The following is a 13,041-nucleotide window of genomic DNA, read 5'->3' as shown; positions in this document are numbered from 1 at the left end:
ACTCTGCTGTGGGCTGGTGGATCTTTAGTCAGCTCCTGCTAATTGTGCTTACAGATTTCTCTAGATATAATTACTCAGCTTGCTTAATTATAGCACAGCTTTATTTGCTATCACTTAGAAGTAACTGTCAGGTGGAGACATTTATTCCATTTTCCTCGTGTATCTATGTTAAGGAGATTCTACCTGAATAACACTCCTGGCCTCTCTCTCCCCCTCACTTGCTCCTTCTGTGGCAAAGGACTTACTTGGCTGGGGAGGGGTCGACCAGGCAGCCTGTCTCAGCTCCCTCTATATCTTCTTTGAAATCTGACTGTGGGCAGCTCTGCCCTGGGAAATGGATCCCTATTTGCTGGCCTTCAGCAGCTGAGGGGGGGTTCATGCTGCTTAATTCTCTTACAACACATTGGGAGGCCTTTTGTTGATTCACACCTAAAGGATGTTTTTCAAGTAGTTGGTCAATAACAAAGGTGCAATTTTGATCTACACCTTTTGGTTCTTTTGACTCTTCAAGTTGGTTCCATGCTTGGGTGGAGAAAAAGGGCTCAATATATTATAGTGGCTAACAAAGCCCCTTAAGCCTCAATGAGCTGAATGCTAAAATACGGCATCGGTAAAAGTTTCAGCAAACTTTGGGCTAACCCAAATTCCCTTTTAACATTTTTTTTTTTTTTTTTTTGGTGGTACTGGGGTTCCTGGAAACCCTTTTACCTCCGGGCTACACTCCCAGACCTATTTTATATTTTTATTTGGAAACAGGGTCTCTTAAGCCAGAGAGGCTGGCTTTGAACCAGCGTGATCCTCCTGTCTCTGCCTCCCAAGCCCGGGGATTACAAGCTTGCGCCACCACACCTGGCCCTTTTAACACTTCGTGAACTATTTTGAAACATGTATGAGTTCACTACTGATATGCTGGCTTGTTTTTCCCTCTTCATTCAGACAGTATGGAAAAAGGGATAAGCATGTTTTGGCATAATGAGCTTTAGTAGATGTCCACTGTGTCCACTGTATTGTGAGTCCAGGCAATGTAGCAAGTCTGATTATTTTACATCTTTTATCTGCTGAGAGTGGAGAGTAGACTTCTGTCTACTGTGTGAAGACTTATATCCTCTCCTTCCTTCTCCTCTGCCTCATCTGTGCGTGTGTGCGTGTGTGCATGTGTGCGTGTGTATGTGTGTGTGGTCCTGAGGACCAAACCCAGGGGAATTCTACCTCCATGCCATATACCCAGCCTATTTTATTTTGAAACAGGGTCTTGCCAATTTTATGAGGGTATCTCTAAGTTTTTGATGTTGGTCTTGAATCTGAGCTCTTCCTGTTGCAGCCTCTCAAGTACTCAGGTTACAGGCATATGCTCCCATACCTGGCTTCTGTTTTCATCTTAAAGGTCTTAGAATAAAACCTGGTACCCTTCAGCAGGAGACTCAAAAGATTGAAAGGACTGGTGACCAGAATATGAGAGGTTCTGGGTTTCCAAGCTGTTTAAAAGACATTGGCTTTGACTCCAAAGTCAGGGTTATTTTATGGATTTTTCTAGACTCATGTGCTCCATTACACCATGCCTATTTGGGAAACAGATTGCATAGTATCTCCCCTCCCATGATTGAATAAGTACTGGAGTTACAACTATTTATTTTTTCATTAGGATCTCATAATGACTCGAGGTCATCATTAAGACTATCAGTTATATTATTACTTCATAATAATATAACTGTGGTGGAGGTGACATTAGTTCAAAACATAAAATGTACTGACAGGTATGAGTGTACTGTAGTAAATATTTTTTTTTTTTTGCAGTACTAGAGATTGAACCAAGGGTCATTCTACCCCCCCCCCCCAAGTCCTTTTATTTTATTCTTTATTTTTGTGGAGGTCCTCACTAAGTAGCGGAGGCTTGCCACAAACCTGTGATCCTCCTGTCTCACAGCCTCCCAAGTTCTGGGGTTACAAGCATGAGCCACCACGCCCGGCTATAGTAAACATTTTTATAGCCATTGGCTTAGTTTTCTGTTGCTGCTATAACAAATTACCACAAATTTAGTGGCCCAAATAACACAAATTTGCAAATTAAGAATTCTGGAAGACAGGGGTATGAATTGGCAAAGATTAAGGTGTCATCAGTGCTGTGCTACTTGTTGCAGTCTCTGGGGGAGAATAAATTTTCTTGCCTTTTCTGTCTTCTGGAGGTTTCCTGCATTCCTTGGTTTTCCTCCATCTCCAAAGTGAGCAACAGTGGTGGGGTCTTCCTCATACGGTGTCACTTGCTCACAAGGCCCCTGGAAATTACTTTGGGCCCAGCCTAATAATCCAGAAAAATCTCCCCATCTCACTGCCCTTAACGTAATCGTATCTGCAAAGCCGCTTCGGTCACATAGTGTGGCATTTTCACAGGTTCCAGGGGTTGGAACATGACACCTTCAGGGGGTCATTATTCTGCCCACCACAGCAGCCATGAGCATACTGGATTGCACAGAGGAGCTGGGTTGCCAGTGGCCTAGAAGGTGGAGGTGAAAATATGTTGCCTTTCGTAGAGGCACAGAAATAAAAGTTCAAAATACTTTCTATATCTGGACTTTCTTGTAATTTGTTTATTTTTTTTCTAAAAAGTGAACTGTTTTATTGGATTTTTATGTTCAGTGCTGCCCCTACATTATAGTTCCAAACGTATGCTCAGTAAAATCTTTTTTCCTTGTGGGAGATTGGAGGATGACAGTAAGATATATTTCTTCTTTTCTTCTAAAATTTCCCTTTCTCTTTCCTCCCTCTTATTTGTCCTCAGGGGTATTTATTGAATGCCAGTCATGTGCTGGGTTACATTTGTGGGGAAACTGAGATGAAGAAGATATAATATCTACTTTTATTTATTTATTTATTTTTGGCGGTACTGGAGATTGAACCCAGGGGCATTCTACCGCTAAGCTATACCCCAGTCATATTTTGTATTCTTTATTTTGAAACAAGGTCTCAATAAGTTGTTGAGGGCCTCACTAAATAGCTGAGCTGGCTGTGAACCTGAGAACCTCTTGTCTCAGTCTCTCAAGTACTGGGATTACATAATGTGTCACCATGATGCATGGCTATTTCTCCTCTTTTTAAAGAGTTCACAGTTTATTGAGGTTGACAGATACGAAAATGGAAGTGAAGGGGGTGCGGGAGAGAAAAAAGAAAGAGAGAGAGATTGAAATCACACTACAGGAGGCCGAACTGCGCATAGCACGCCAGACCCCTGGAGAAACCGGGCCCAGTAAGACGCTGGGTTCTGGGCGGGGGTCGCGCGCGGGGCACGCCAGATGGGGCCCGGGTCGCGGGACTCTGGGCCCCAGCCGAACTGCGAGTAGCACGCCAGACCCCTGGAGAAACCGGGCCCAGAACAGAAAAAGATAAAGAAAAATATCGGAGAGGAGGTAAGAAAGCCGTTATGGATGCCAGGACACTGGAGATGCAGACAAAACTTATCTAAATGCACTGGAACTTATGGAAAAATTCGCCGTGAAAGAGGACTGCTATTTCTCTATATTGTTAAGAATCTCAGACATCACCTGTAAGGAGAGAGTTTAGTGGAGACCAAGGAGAAATGCAGTGTTGAAAAAGTTCTCCGCGATGGTGGTGGAGACTTGTATTCAGGAGAAGCAGAAACCGGATCTTACCAACTTTATTTTTTTGGAGAAATTACACCAAATGTCAAATGCTACCATCACGCATGCTTAGGAACACTGGACAACATTCAGACTGGAAAAAGAGCCTGGGAAGGATTTGAAACGGTGGAGGCAGTGGCAATGCCAGTGGCCAATACTCAGGGGAGGCAGAGATCTGATACATTACACCTGGAACCTTTGAAATAATAACCACAGAGACAGTGATCAGAACCTGCTGAGGGGTTAGGCGGGTGCCGGGGCCAGTGGCCGACATCGGAGCTTGCTGTGAGGCAAGGCCACTACTGAGGCCTCCGTGGCCGGGATTGGAACCTGCCGAGGGGTTAGACCGATGCTGGGGCCAGCGAGGCCGGCATTGGAGCCTGCCATGAGGCAAGGCTTGTGCTGGGGCCTCCGAGGTCGGGTCCGGAACCTGCTGAGGGGTTAGGCCGGTGCTGGGGTCAGCGAGGCCGGCATCGGAGCCTGCCGTGAGGCAAGGCTGGTACTGGGGCCTCCGAGGCCAGGATAATAGCCTGCCGAGGGGTTAGGCCACTGCTGGGGTCAGTGAGGCCAGCATCGGAGCCTGCTGTGAGGCAAGGCCAGTGCTGGGGCCTCCGAGGATGGGACCGGAGCCTGCTGAGGGGTTAGGCTGGTGCAGGGGCCAATGGCCAGCATCGGAGCCTGGCGTGAGGCAAGTTCACTCCTGTGGCCTCCAAGGCCGGGACCAAAGCCAGCTTAGGGGTTAGACCGGTGCAGGGGCCAGCGAGACCAGAACTGGGGCCTCCCATGAGGCAAGGCTGCTGCTTGAGCCAGCGAGGTCTGGATCAGTCCACTGAGTAGCCAGGCCACTACTGGGACCATCAAGAGTGGGATCGGTACTTGCAACGCAGCATGCACAGAGAAATATCGCAGAAAATATAAATCAGACGCTTCTCTTAATCAGCAATAACTAGGAGGAAAAGGGCAACAGGAAGAGGTTGAGCTATAGAAAGGGCCCTATAGTGAAGCAACTAATGTGACCAATCAGAGGGTATGTAATACTGGAGGACGGAGCCTCTTTAAAACTCAGGAGGTACATAAACAAATGTATCAAAGTAAATCACCAAAGAAGCGTGGGATGGAGGGAAGGGGAGGGAATGGGATGGGGGCTGGAGGAGGGCTAATTGGATGATGTGTGCTTGTATATCCTCTCAAGTTTTGTACTCCAATGTGATTGATATATGACTACAATGCACCAATTTAAAAAATAAATTAATAAAAAAAAGAAATCACACTACAGTAATCTTCTAGGGGGAAGTAAGTTTTCAGTTATATATTTTTTTCAGTTGCATCTTGAAGGGCATAGAAGTTATTCAGGCAGATGAGGCTGTAGATGGTAGCAGAGGGTGTATGGAATATGGGAATAAAGTACTTGTAAGGAAAGACATTGTTGCTTTTGTGTGAGGATTGGGAGACCTATGGATAGGAGCCCTCTCCTATCTAGAAGAGGCCATGTGAAGCCCAAGCCTGTCTTTTCTTGTCTGGTAGTACTTGGGTGTGGGGTCTGTGTAATCTTCACAGGGAAGCTAAAGAAGTGTGGGAGAATCCAGGTTTCAGTGAAGGTGAGGTTTTTGAGGCCTTGATGCAAACTGGAATCACAGAGGGAGATCAAACATGCAACAACAACGACAACAACAACAACAACAACAACAACAACAACAACAACAGGCTACTCTGGGGCTGAGTCCCTGACTTAGATTCTGCAGAGGTGAAGAAAGTTCGTTCGTTCGTTCGTTCCTTCCTTCCTTCCTTCCTTCTTTCCTACACCCTCCAGCCCTAAATTATTCTTTATTTTGGAACAGTGCCTCACTAAGTTGCTGAGGCTAGCCTCAAACCTGTGATCTTCCTGTCTCAGCATCCCAAGTACTAGGATTACAAGGGTGCCCCACCACACCCAGCTTCAGGTGCTTTTGACATGGGAATTGCGGTTGGAGCTAAGAAAGAACAAAATATTTGAAAGTTGGGTAGTCTATATTTTTCAACACTGAAAAGGAAGTTGTAAGGGCACAGGGGAAAGGTTAAGAGAGGGAGAGAAGAAGGATGGAGTGATAGAGTTGAATGGATGAGAGGGTGGACAAGAGGAAGAGGGCAGCCAATGCTTTCTGATCATTGGACTCCAGCATCTGATGTGGGGAGAGGCAGGCTTTGATGTAAACTTGTCTCTGTGCATTTTAGATTACATTTATCTTAAAAGTTCTTTCTGTGTTTGGCAAGGAAGAGATCTAGAAGAACTGAGGAGGGTAGGAGCAGGCTGGTGCTCTCTTTGCTGTGAAGACAGCTTAGTACTTACCTCTTTTATATTTCCATGTTTAAAGGGGAATAAACCAAACAAATGTTTCATGTTCCTCATTCCTCATTGGTTGACAATCTTCTTTGGATTTACCTTCTTTCACCGCATCTCTAAGACAGATTCTTAGAACACACTGTGCAGAGGCTTCTCTCTCCCATAAGAGAGAAAAGCTTAAGGAGACACCTGTGTCCTGCTCCGGCTTATCTAAAAGCTGGGTCATTGTTCTTAGGTGACCTGAGAGACAGAGAGAAATTAGATTAGCTTAGTGTAGAGTAAGAACATAATATGATATTAGTCTTGACAGTGAGCAGAAGGCTGTCAATCCCTGATGAGGTTCCTAATAAGTCTAATATTCTTTAGCAGATAAAAGAAAATGTACTAGGATAACAGAGAGAGGGAAAATGTTAATTTAGCTTTAAATTCTAGTTCACATTTTAGAGTACAACATTAATTAACTAAAAAGCAATGAAAGTCCCCCATCAATAAGTTTATCATAAATGGATATAAAATGGGTTTGTCTGTTACTATGTGACATGCACTTGCAAAGCACACAGAATTGGAATAATAGTTTTCCAAATCACATGCTTGGGAAGTTGTGGAACTAAGAGAGAGGCTGAGGTCTGTCAGATATCCAAGCTGCTGCTCTTAGCCACTGTACTACACTGCCTCCTGTTGGTTGGCTCCAAAGGAAGGATACACTAAGCAGGGGAAAGAACGAATCACAACACAGAGGAGGAAAATCTCAAGCTATCTTCATGAACTCAGGGAAAACTGTTTTGCTAAGCAAGATTGTACATGAAAGGGACTGATGGGAAGGTCCGGTGCACTCAATTTATAAAATGTCTTAACTTGTAGTCTATAGCGTTATGATTATTCAGTGAGTATTTGAGGATCACCAAGAATTTGATGATTAATTTGAATGTAATTAAGTGGGTTAAGGTGATGTTTTGAGAGAATCAATCTGGTGCTGGTTGCAGGAGGGATTAGAATCAGAAGCAAGATCAGAGAGCCCAGCAGTGCCGTTGCTCAGTGGCCTAAGATAGGGATAGTAGAGGCCTGAACTGGAGGTAACAGGGATAAGAGGAAGGGTCATCTTTGAAAGAAGAATGATTTGATGATTGGTTCATATTCAGGACAAAGAAAGAAGAAGGCTCTAATAATATAGGGACATTTATAGAGCGCCGACTTGGGGTTGATACACGCTATTCTAGTACTTTCCAGATAACAAGCTCTCAGATACAGGTGTTGCCAATCAGCCCCTTTTCATGGAAAAGGAAGGCAGGTCTGCTCCAGTTCATGCAGATGGCTGGTGGCAGTGCTGGGGTTGAAACCCAAGCAAATGGCTGCAGACTGTGTGCTCCTTCCTCTCACCATCTGCTTCTCTCAAAATCTCCGAAGGGCGTGGAGCGGTACATGCTGCATGAACTTGACCATGGCATCCTATTTGAGCATCACATGAGTCAAGGCAAGTGGGTAGCATTTCCCACCTCACTGGAGCAAATTTATGTTGCCAACAAGAAAGTGTCAGAATCAAGACTTGAACCCAGATCTTCTAACTCCATCTCTAGTGCTCTGGCCAAAACTCTATGCTACAAACAAATAAACAAACAAATACTCCATGAACCAAAACACTACTGTGGGAGTGATGGAGATTATATGGTTTTAGGATTTTAAGCAATATCTCAGGATTATAATTTTCTGACTTTACATTCAGTAGGATCCTCAAGTCTGTGGCGTATATAAAGGAGGAATCATTTATTTTCTCAATAAGGTAGAAGAGTCTGACAGTCATCATATTGCTTCACATTCCAGACAATCAGAGGGAAATACCACACTTTACCTAAAGGGAAAGGATGATTGATTCTAAATTGGGAGAAAAGGATTTGCAGAGGGGAGACTACTCTCAGAGAATCCTAATAAGATTTTAAAGCCACATCCCTTTTTCAATCGTCCTGTGATGTCCTTTTAAGTTGGTTTATACATAAAGAAACAAGAAACACAAATATATTAAACATCAGAGAATTAGTGGCTGCTAAGCATAATAAGAAAGTAATTTCTATTGTAACACAGCTTAATGAGACACCAAGGACTTAAAGAAAGATATTTGGCAGTACATAGAACTATTTTCTATTCTAAATGATATGATATGATAAAGTTTTGGTTTGGTTACACTGAAAGAATAAATATAATAAAAATATCTAAATCCAGTGTCTCTTGAGGATGCAATAAAAATATAAGTATCTTAGAAGCTCAGTCTGAAGACATTCCCACCAGGGCTAGATTCCAATGTCCTAGTTACTGAGTTTTACTTAAGGACCAGCCTCCAGCATAGTACAGCCTCTCTGTTGGTTCTCCATCTCTCTAATCTCTTTGGGCAAGGTTGTGTTGCTTGGGATCTTTTAGTGGAACTCTGGAACATTTGGGAGTACTGGAACTGCCATCCAGGGACAATATATCCAGAAATCATCATGCACAATTAACATTTGCAGAACACTTTCTTTCTTCCAAAATATTAGGAGTTTATGAATCAAAAGAGTACTACTATCCCCTGATTAGACCTTATCAAGTTCCCCAATGAGGTTCCATCTCTTCTGTCTTTTATTAAAATGTATTATTTTCCCAAAGGGGGACTTAGGGAACCCCTGCTTACATGGGTGTGTCTAGGATCCACCAAACACTGTAACCAAGAGTCTCTGGCTAGTGGGTCACCTAGCAATGCTTATTGTCTCTTAGCTGTACAGATGAGGCAGGTGGTAATGGAAGTGAGGTCTCTGAAATAATGCTGTGATTCTCTTAATGGTGTTCCCAAGGGAGCTGGTTCAAGAAATATCTTGTCTTCATGGCATTTTATTTTTGATGTTGAGAATCTAATCAACTTGAAGAAGCCAAGGCTACAAAACACAAATGATTTTAAAAAACACTCTTTCTTTAATAATGCCTTGATGCAGGCAAATTAGCTCTACTGCTTTACAGGTGCAATTTAACTTGGAGAAATTAAACTTCTTACTTCAAAGATAGCCGCCTCCATAGTGTGGTAAAACCGAGACTGTAACCAGGTTCCTTTATGCTAATTCATGCTGCTGAAATCAAAACCCCACCTGTCTCAGTTGCCTTAGTAGACATGGTGGCTTCCAGTGGATTTAGTAGTATTCCTTAGTCTCTTTCTGAAGAGATTCTGAAAAGCTAGAAAACATTAAAAGATGCTCAGTCTCAGAAGTGGTGGAAAAAATGCAAATTTAAACCATAGAAATTATTTTGTAAGCCGAGCATTGGTGGTGCGCACTTGTAATCCCAGCATTCAGGAGGCTGAGAAAGGAGGATCACAGTTCTCAGACAGCCTCAGCTACTAAGTGAGGCCCTTTGCAACTCAGTGAGACCCTGTTTCAAAATAAAAAATAAAAAATAGGGCTGAGGGTGTAGCTTGAAGGTAGAAGTCAGTAACATCGCCAGTACAAAAAAAAAATTATTTTGTATGCATCAGCTTCATAAAAAGGGTTTCTGTAGGTATTTGACTCCTATAAAGATCTATGATATACACTCCAGGACACACCTGTCTTACAAGTGTGGCTTGTTTTTCTGTCTTACCTCCTTTTTAATGACCATGAATCTGAGACCAGAACTCTGAGAGACCTGGACAGTAGAGATCCTTAGAGCCAGTGTGGGCCTTGCGAGATAATATAAAGTGGCCAGTGCCGGTGTCGGCTTGTGTTGAGAGATGATGTGTTCTCCTCTTTTCTAACCCAAACTCTTCATATTATAGATGATACCAAGGCAAGAATTGTAACCATAAATAAAGAGGATTTAAAAATTCAGTTGCTTTCAATACATGTGAAAGAATATTTTTAAGGAGATTTGTATTAGGGAAAAAGATGAAGATTTTTTTTAAAGCACAAATCACAAATAAAAAAAAGATTGACCTACTTGCCTATATTAGATTTAAGACAACTACATTTAAGAAAAAGCCCCACATGAACAAAATTAAATAACAAGCCACAGCTAGGAAGAACATATTTGCACAGCATGCAACTAGCCTACAATAAATTATTTAGAATATGTAAAGAACCCATGTGAAGCAATTATTAAAATGGCAACTTGTTGGAAACATTGGCAAATCATGTAATGATTTGCAACTCAGTGAGACCCTGTTTCAAAATAAAAAATAAAAAATAGGGCTGAGGGTGTAGCTTGAAGTAACATCGCCAGTACAAAAAAAAATTATTTTGTATGCATCAGCTTCATAAAAAGGGTTTCTGTAGGTATTTGACTCCTATAAAGATCTATGATATACACTCCAGGACACTCGTAAGTGGGGAGATTCTGAAAAGCTAGCAAACATATGAAAAGGTGCTCAGTCTCAGAAGTAGCAGAGAAAATGCAAATTTATTTTTATTTATTTATTTTTGCTGAACTGGGGATTGAGCCCAGGGGTATTCTACCTTCAAGCTACATCCTCAGCCCTATTTTTATTATTTAGTTTGAAACAGGGTCTCACTAAGTTGTGGAGAGCCTCACTAAGTAGCTGAGGCTGGCTTTGAACCTGTGATCCTCCTGTCTTAGTCTTTCAAGTACTGGGATTATAAGTGTGGGTCACCACGCCTGGCTAAAATAAAAAAAATTATTTATTTATTTATTTATTTATTATTATTATTTTTTTTGTGGTACTGGGGTTCCTGAAAACCCTTCTACCTCCGGGCTACACTCCCAAATCTATCATACATACATATATCTATATATCTATATATCTATATATCTATATATATATATATTTTTTTTTTTTTGAAAGAGGGTCTCTTAAGCCAGCAAGGCTGGCTTCAAACCTGCACGATCCTCCTGTCTCTGCCTCCCAAGCACAAGGATTACAAGCATATGCCACCACACCTGGCTTAAAATAAAAATTTAAACTATAGAAATTATTTTGTATGCATCAACTTCATAAAAATAAACACCCTGATAACACCAAATGTTGGCAATGATGTAAGAAAATGATCATTATTATTTTATTTCAGATGTGAGTATAAATTTTTACTATCACCACAGATAGTGATTTGGACAATACTTGGTAAACATGAGATGTGTACCTGTACAATATGGCAATTAAACTTTTGGATTTTTATGCTAGAGAAACAAATGCACACAAACTTAAGAAGACAAGTGCATGGATTTTCAGTGGAGCAGTATCTGCACAGAAAAACAGTGCAAATGATCTATCATTGGTAGGGGAATGGCTGAATAAACTGGTTTTCTCAATGTGTTGGAAAAATATGAAGCAATTATTACAAATAAACTGGGATCTGCATGTACAAAATACAAATACTGTTGAATAAAAATGGCAAATTACAAAATACGTATGGTATGATATTATTTATGGAAAATGGAAACATATATTGTTCATTGATTCAGATATATGTAGTATAAATATTTATAAATGCATTGAAATGATTCCAACTATCTAGTAGATGTTACATATGGAGAAGGAGGAAGGGAGGGAGACAGAAAGAAGAAGCACTGGAATAGGGGCTTTAGCTGTATGTATAATTTTTTATTTGTTTTTATAGAAGAAAGATCTAATGAAAAATGGCAAAATGTAATGTCTGTTATATTATTTTTTAGTTTTCTCTTTTTAAAATATTTAATAATTAATCAACAAAAGAAAGTCCTTAGCCACAATGAAAAATAAACATGTAAACTACCATATGTTATATGATACTAAATTGTACTCATTAAAGAGGAATCAAGAATTTGCCCCCAGATTAAAAGACTGCAATAATACCTCCTAGTCATAGAGGGTGCTATACAGTCATGGCATATACTTACAGAAAACAGAAATTTATTCTAGAGTCTGAACTATAGGGGTTGCTAGCCTGATAGAAATATCAAACCATAAATACTGGAGGAAACCTAAAGATCATTCAATCAGTGTTTCGCAGACATTCCCAGTGAAAAGATTCATCCTGGAAACTTGTGGGGAATATATATTCTCAGGCTCTTGGAGTTTGGGTTCAATGTATCTCTGGGGAAGCCAGTGTTCCGAAGAATTGCACTCAGGGAAACCCTGGCTTATACATCTCACCGTCAAAAAAGCCTCATTCATGAATTCCTTCCCCCAATCTCCTTTTCTCCCGTTGTATTCTTATTTCTACTGTCGTCTTGCCATCTAAATTGACTGCAATTTAAGTAAGAGGAGGAAAAACTAAAAAGGTTTGTAGAAGTAGTCAAGTTGGCTGTCTTTCTTTTATAGACCATAGCTAGGTCTCCTTATACTCACTAAAATACCAAATTTTCCACCTAACCCTAAGTTTCTCTACCTTTCTTTCCTCACTCAAACAGACTCTCAGTGAGTGGCCAGGAGAAAATGGTGTGGAGACTGAGTTCAAATTCTGGACCTGCCACTGATGTTTAAAATGCATGTCCTCTTGTATATACAGCCGATTTATCAGTACCTTCTTCCTCTTTAGGAGGTTTTCTAAAGGAAGAGAAGGTCTAAAATTTCTAGGAGTTCCAATCAGAAACTCCTTGAACCTGCAACCCTCTGGTCTCAGCCTCCCAAGCACTGCGATGATAGGCGTGTGCCACAGAGTATGCTGCTGCTTTCTCCTTTTTGTTTTATGTGGGTCTAAAGAGACTGGATGATACCCACTAGCTTTGTGAAAGTGATCTGTACTCTGTCTATTGATGCAAATACTAATATGTCCTGAAAACACCCTCATAGACCCACTCTGGAATAATGCTTGCCAGCTATCTTGGTACCCCTAATCCAGTCAGATTGACACATAAATTAACCATCACAAGGGTCAAAGTTGACTCTTAACTACGAACTGCCTGCGGAAGAGGCAGGAAATACTCTATTATTCTCAGACACGGTTCAAGTTTCTATGACTAATATCTTATTGCATTGGTTATCTTTATTTCTCATGATTGAGCATTGTTCAGGGACTCTTTACCAAGTGCCATCTGTGTGCCTGGCACTGAGCCAACCAGCGATTCAGAAAGAAATGACAGAATTGTGCTCTTGAAGAGTTACAGAAAACATTGTTATGGAGAACTTGGGATGCTGGTCAGGAGATGTACTAGATTTAAGAAACA

The sequence above is a fragment of the Muscardinus avellanarius genome (assembly GCF_963383645.1).
Source record: "Muscardinus avellanarius genome assembly, chromosome: 1".
Lineage (NCBI taxonomy): Eukaryota > Metazoa > Chordata > Mammalia > Rodentia > Gliridae > Muscardinus > Muscardinus avellanarius.
Note: the sequence above shows the minus strand (reverse complement) of the source record.